At 44.3% G+C, this 6719-nt stretch overlaps 1 pseudogene across 1 annotated transcript; it reads right to left on the reverse strand.

Annotated features, from left to right (window-relative positions):
* Positions 1-463: 463 nt before the first annotated feature.
* LOC307180730 (beta-parvin-like) lies at positions 464-1557 on the reverse strand (annotated as a pseudogene). Its single transcript has one exon. The product of its transcript is annotated as a beta-parvin-like (transcript).
* Between the last annotated feature and the right edge of the window lie 5162 nt (positions 1558-6719).

Genomic DNA, 6719 nt, shown 5'->3' on the forward strand with positions numbered 1-6719 from the left:
TCTGGGACTTATGAGTGAAGTTTTTAAAACTGTAAAATGCTTTTTGGTAAAGAGGCCAATGTGACCCCTGCCCAGGAGATTCCACCAGGACAGACAAGTCATCGCCAATGCTGCAAAGCTGCCAGTATGTTTCTCATGCCCTGTGATAAGCTGGAACGACAGGCGCTCCCCTCCCAGGGACTGAGGGTTGGGGTTCTGGCTTTTTTCTCTTCCATCTTTTGATCAACAAGGGACTCAGCACCCCGTGGCACCCCAAGTGAAGGGAGGCTGCAAACTCGAGCACTGGTGTTTGGAACCTTCATTTCAAAGGATGCCACCCACTGCAGAATTACAGGGAAAAGAGGTTAAGAGCATCAACCAGAAGAAGGAGGGGTGTGGGTGGGGAACAACCGCAGGCTTGGAGGGGAGGCCAGGGCACCTCTCGAAGCACCATCCCTGCCACGGTCTCTGCTGCTCCCCGCCATCACTCCACGTGCTTGTACTTGGTGAACAGGTTGTAAAGAACCCGCAGGGTGGATTTGAGGTCCAGGTTCACCACATCTTAGGGGCAAGCCTTGGGTTTCTTAAGGACTCCATCCGGCATCAGTTCAAAGGCAAATGGCACGTGGTAGACCTTTTGATCCAAGCTGTCCATGGTCAGGTAGAAGTTGTGCAGGCATACAAAGTAGTCTTCCAGAAGCCCCATGAACAGAACCAGGTACATGCCATCTGCAAACTGGGTCTCTAGTTCCATCACCCCCAAATTCAGCTTGTTCAGGTGCTTGTTCACAAACGTGATGAGAGACTTCTTCAGCACATTGTGCTTGTCTGGGGCATGGTCGAAGAGTGTGTCGAAGGCATCCCACTCAAACCAACCCATAATCATCTCAGTGGTCGTGGTCAGCTCCTCCATGACATGGCTGGAGTGTAGCAGGCCTTCCCACTTCCGCACGACCACGACTTGCAAGGAGAAGTGTGCGGGAAGGTAGATCAGGCCCGGAAGTGCATAGCCAAGGCCATGAGGAGGTGAAGGATGGCCACCAGGTTCTTTCCGTGAATCGAGTCCACGGTCCACTGGAGCACCCGACCGTGAGGCCACAGCAGCTCCTGCACCACCTCCAGCACCATCTGCAGCTTCTGCTTCAGCCCTATTTCAGACTGGGTCACCTCAGCCATGTTCAGCTTGTGGTCTGCCAGTTTTTCCAGGAGCTTCTGCAGCACCTGCCCATCATATAGGTCCTCCTCCAGCTGCTTCACGATGATCCTCTCCTCCATCAGGACATCATTGATCCAATCGATGAGAACCTTGACCAGCTCCTTGAATCTGGGGTCATCCCTGGAAGTGCAGTCAATCACCGTGTGCTCCTAATTCTCCTTGAGCAAGGTGTCTTCTGGGTAGATCTCCACTGAGGCAGGGGACATTGGCGAGTTGATGGCATTTTTCCCTTCGTGCAGGTCACTCACCTCCTTGGCCTTCTTCTTCCTCACGAACGTGCCGCCCAGCTTTCCCAGGAACGACTTGTCCTTCTTCATCCTGTGGGGCTGCAGGGCGGGAAAGCACAGTGTTGTGGAGGACATGGGGCATGCGGGGACCCCAGCAGCTGGGCACCTGCGCAGTGCCTGTGGGGGCTTCCCTGGTTGCTGCCGCCTGGTCTGGAACTTGAGTCTTGCTATAGGTCTACAAGCAGAGAGAAGTGGTGGGGTAGGTCCTGAGGCACATCAGCAGTGTCTTTCAAGGAAACTTCCTCAGGGGAGGCCATTACAGTTTCCTCAGGTGGCACAGGGTTAAGCTCCTCAGACTGGGGTTCAGACGCTGCTTCTACTGGCAATGATGACGCATGAGATTTGAGGGTCTCGATGTCCCCAGCTTCATCAGGGTCTTCCCATGTGTGCCCATCCAACTTTCAAGATCCCAATCCTTCCCAACCAAAGCCTTCACTTTAATGGTAGACTTGTGGCACAACTGGGGATCCAATTTGCAGTGTAATTCAGCCACTCACAGGATGAGATTCTGGGTTTTGTTTTCAGCAATCTCAACCCTGTGGGCAGACATAGATGCTTTCAGGTCCTTTATGCATTGTTTAAACAGGGAGTTTGAGTCTCTGAGCTCATTCTTTTCTTTTCGTACTTTGTTCAGTGCCATTGGGAGCAGCTAGCATTTCTCATTATATTCCATATTTTGACAAGAATATTTGAATGTACATAGTCACCCAGATTTTGCCTCTTATAAGTACTTGATGAGGAGTATCCCATGATGAGATTTTGTGTACCTCTATTGCCACATTATGCCATGGACTATCAGTGCACTCTTTACTACTAGAAATAGAGTCATTAGTGTCTTTAAATATAATCAAATTAGAGGGTCAGTTCCAGTATCTTAACAACCAATTCAGAAAACTCATCCTTAAGATTCTGTTCTTTAGAACCAATCCTGGTACCAAAATCTGCATGAGTCAGGGTTCTCCAGAGAAACAGAACCAATAGGATGAATGAATGTGTGTGTGTGTGTGTGTGTGTGTGTGTGTGTGTGTGTGTGTGTAGGGAGAGAAAGGCAGAAAGACAGAAAGACACACACACACGCACACACACACAGATAGAGACAGACAGACAGACAGACAGAGGTTTATTTCAAGGAGTTGGAAAGTCCAAAATCTACAGGATGGACTGACAGACCAGAGATCAATGGGAGAGCCAATGATGCAGTTCAAGTCCAAAAGCTGTCAAGCTGGAGACCAAGAGAAGAGCCAATGTTGCCATTCAAGTCCAAGGGCCATCTGCTACAGAACTGCCTCTTGCTTGGGGGAGGTCAATCTTTTGTTCTGTTCAGGCCTTCACTTGATTGGATGAGAACCACCTGCATTATAGAGGACAATTTGCTTTACTCAAAATTCACAGATTTTGAAGTTATTCTCATTCAAAAACATCCCCACAGGATCATCCATAATAATGGTTGACCACATATCTGGGCAATGTGGCCCAGCGAAACCGACACATAAAATTAACCATCACACTTACTTTCTTTTTGTCCTTCTTTCTTTCTTTTTAACACAGTATTTTATGGCAATAATTCACAGCTTATGGTTTATGTAATGTATTTTTTCACATAAAGTATTCTATGTAATTGCCAGCAAAACCCCATGCACTAGATAGGGAAGGCAGTAGATATTTCCTTTTTACATGCAGTAAGATTATATCTCAGGGAGGAGAGGTAATTTGCTCAAGGCTAACCAGCCAATATTTGGCCATTCCAGGAGTCCAACCCAGACCTTCTGATGTAAGATTCCTGGCTCTTTCTAATGATTTTTAGTTCCCAAAACCTCGGCTGAGAGTTCACTGAAGATTGCAACACTGCCCTCATTTTAAACCACTTATTTAGATCCATGGTATCCCTGGAGTCACCCTGGCTTTTACGATGCGTCATTTTCAGGGTGTGGGGCAAGGGGGTGGGCATTTTCTAGATTCCTTCTTATTATTTTTGAATGCATTATATTAGCTTTCTCTCGCCTTGGACAGTTAGCAGCACTCGAGAGATGCTGGAATTGATGGTGTGGTTCTAGAAGGAGCAAGATGGATAAGGTTCTCCTTTCCATTCAGCCCATTTACCTTTCAAGCAGGAATCACCAGTGAATCAGTAAGAAAAGGGGGCCTGGAGCATTTTCTTCCCCTAATAAGGATGCCACCTTGTTTACTCCTCACATTAGATACTGTTATCACCTTTTGTAATGGGCCTGGATGGGCTCTGCTGTCTCAGGTTCAGCACCATTTTGTGGCTGAAGCAGCAAAGATTTTATTTTTAGATGATAAGCCCATGGATCAGACAGTATACCTTAAACCTGGATTAACCTCCATCTCATTGACAGCTCTTGAAAAATAGGAATTAAGCAAAGTGTTCCATAGGATGAATGGAGAGAAGTACAAAATTAAAACAGAGAGAGAGGGAGAGAGACAGAACCTGAGGTTTCAATAAAAATAATACAATGGCCTCAGCAAATTATACCTTAAGCTTGAACTAGTAATTCATATCATATTAATTTTTTTCCACAAAGCCTTTCTTCTTGCATAAAATACACACAAACTAGGAAAGTTCTCCATGATTGCTCCAGAAGATCTCCATGATGTCTCCAAAGCACTTTCCTGTATATCATGAAGACGATAGGAAGTTCAAGAGGACATAGTCAGTCCAACTCAGTGATTCTTGTTAGCATCTTCTTTGTGCCTGGCACTGTGCTAGCAACTTTTAAGAAATTCAAAGATGCTGAAACTTCGAGAGGGGAGAAAGGTGTCAACTTAATCCACAAACACACTTTTGTGGTGGCCCTTTATACAGCCAGCACTGTTCTAGGAACCATGGTACTCAGAGAGGAAACTGAGAGAAAAACTTAAAGCGTTCATCCTTTAGCGAGCTTAGAATCTAGCTAGGAATAATAGTGAGATAGAAAACCTTACACATAGGAAAGAAGTAAAGTAGCCATTAATTGTCTGGCTGTAAGAGCAACTAGGTTTCTGAGAAGAAAGAGATGGAGGTGGACGGGTACCTTTGGAAAGGCGGCAGGAGGGGATTCCAAAACTGGGACTAGAAGGGCAGGAAGGATTTATACAGACAGAGGGGAGGTTATAAAGGTATTCCTAGGAGAGTGAGGAAAAAGGGAACACAGGAACAGAGAAGGGAATGAGCATGGTAAATATGGGAAGCAGCAAGGAGAACTCTCAACACATGAAAGAAAGTACTGTTGGCGACATCATAGAAGTGGCCTCATGGACACATAGAGGGCACAGTGGACTAGAAACCAGAGGGCTCAAGGCCCACAGATGTTATCATGGCTCTGTATTTACTACATGGGTGGCCATGGTTAGGCACGTTAGCTGCTTTGTGCCCCCTGCCCTGGTGCCCTGACTTAATTGCCGTCGTGTGAACATACTGACAGTAGAATACGGTTCTCTCATGCTTGTTGTAAATTCTACCAGAGATGATACATGAAGAAGTGTTTTTTTAAACAGTAAAGTCAAAATCAAGACCCCTTCTTCCATTTTGTATTACACCAGCATGGTGATGAAATGGCTCCTGAGTTCATATTAGGGCTTGTTTTCTAGTCAACTATAGGCAGAAGATTACTTTGTGTGGGGACAGGGGATGCTGGTTAGTTGATATGAAGGCAATTTTTGCCCCTGAAGGAGCCTGGATACAGGGGAGACAGATTAGCCATGTGAGAGGTGTGTCCCGGGTTCTCTGCTGAGCTGTTCAATGAGACCATGACCTCTCTGAAAGAGGCTCCTGGTCTCTGACACCAGAAGAAACAGGTGACAAAACTGTACATGAAGGTCAGTGAGGTGTGATGGAAAGATAACCGGACCTAGAGTGAAATGTATATGAGATCAGATTTAAGGGTTTACTCCATAAATATGCAAACTTAAGAAAAAGCAGCTTCCTATTTCTGGGCCCTGGTTTCCTCATCTGTCAAACTGAAGTAAAAACAGCACCTGTCCCATTTCTTCATAGAGTGAGTTGTTGAAAGGGTCAAATTCACAACATGGTGAGAGGTTTCTGTAAACTCTAAAGTGGCAGGACAACTTGCCTTATTTTTTTCTTATTAATAAATTAAAACCAAGTTTTCTGACCAGTTACAATCTACTATTTTAGCCTGCTCTGTCATCACTTCATAAAGTTTGTATTTCAGAGAGCTAGCTGTACCTAAGCACAGCACCAGTACAGCAGTTAGGCCGAATTCTTAGAATTTCTATGTAAGTAAATCAAATCCCCGATTTAGGAAGAAGATGACAGAGTCATAAAGTATTTTTAGAAAATAAAAGTTTAGATCTGCAGGTAAACACAAGGGCAAATTCTCTCAGCTCTATTTTACCCTGCCTGATCATTTGCTTTACATAGGCAAGAACACAGAGCTCAATAGGGTTTTCAGAGTATTCTAGTTACAAAAGTGTTCCCACTCAACTTCCTTACTTTACAAATATAAAAATTTAATACACAGAAACCTCAAGTAAAAGAGTTGGGAGAAATGTTTATTTCGGTCTTCTGCCCATTTTTGGATTGGGTTATTTGTTTTTTTGATAATGAGCTGCATGAGAGGCTTGTAAAATTTGGAGATTAATCTTTTGTCAGTTGCTTCATCTGCAAATACTTTCTCCCATTCTGAGGGTTGTCTTTTCGTCTTGTTTATGGTTTTCTTTGCTGTGCAAAAGCTTTGAAGTTTCATTAGGTCCCATTTGTTTATTTTTGTTTTTATTTCCATTTCTCTAGGAGGTGGGTCAAAAAGCATCTTGCTGTGCTTTATGTCATAGAGTGTTCTGCCTATTTTGTCCTCTAAGAGTTTTATAGTGTCTGGCCTTACATTTAGGTTTTTAATCCATTTTGAGTTTATTTTTGTGTATGGTGTTAGGGAGTGTTCTAATTTCATTCCTTTACATGTAGCTGTCCAGTTTTCCCAGCACCACTTATTGAAGAGGCTGTCTTTTCTCCACTGTATATGCTTGCCTCCTTTATCAAAGATAAGGTGACCATATGTGTGTGGGTTTATCCCTGGCTTTCTATCATGTTCCATTGATCTATATTTCTGTTTCTCTGCCAGTACCATACTGTCTTGATTACTGTAACTTTGTAGTATAGTCTGAAGTCAGGGAGCCTGATTCCTCTGGCTCCCTTTTTCTTTCTCAAGATTGCTTTGGCTATTCAGGGTCTTCTGGGTTTCCATACAAATTGTGAAATTTTTTGTTCTAGTTCTGTGAAA

This window comes from Stenella coeruleoalba, assembly GCF_951394435.1.
Source record: "Stenella coeruleoalba genome assembly, chromosome: X".
NCBI classification, from domain to species: Eukaryota; Metazoa; Chordata; class Mammalia; order Artiodactyla; family Delphinidae; genus Stenella; species Stenella coeruleoalba.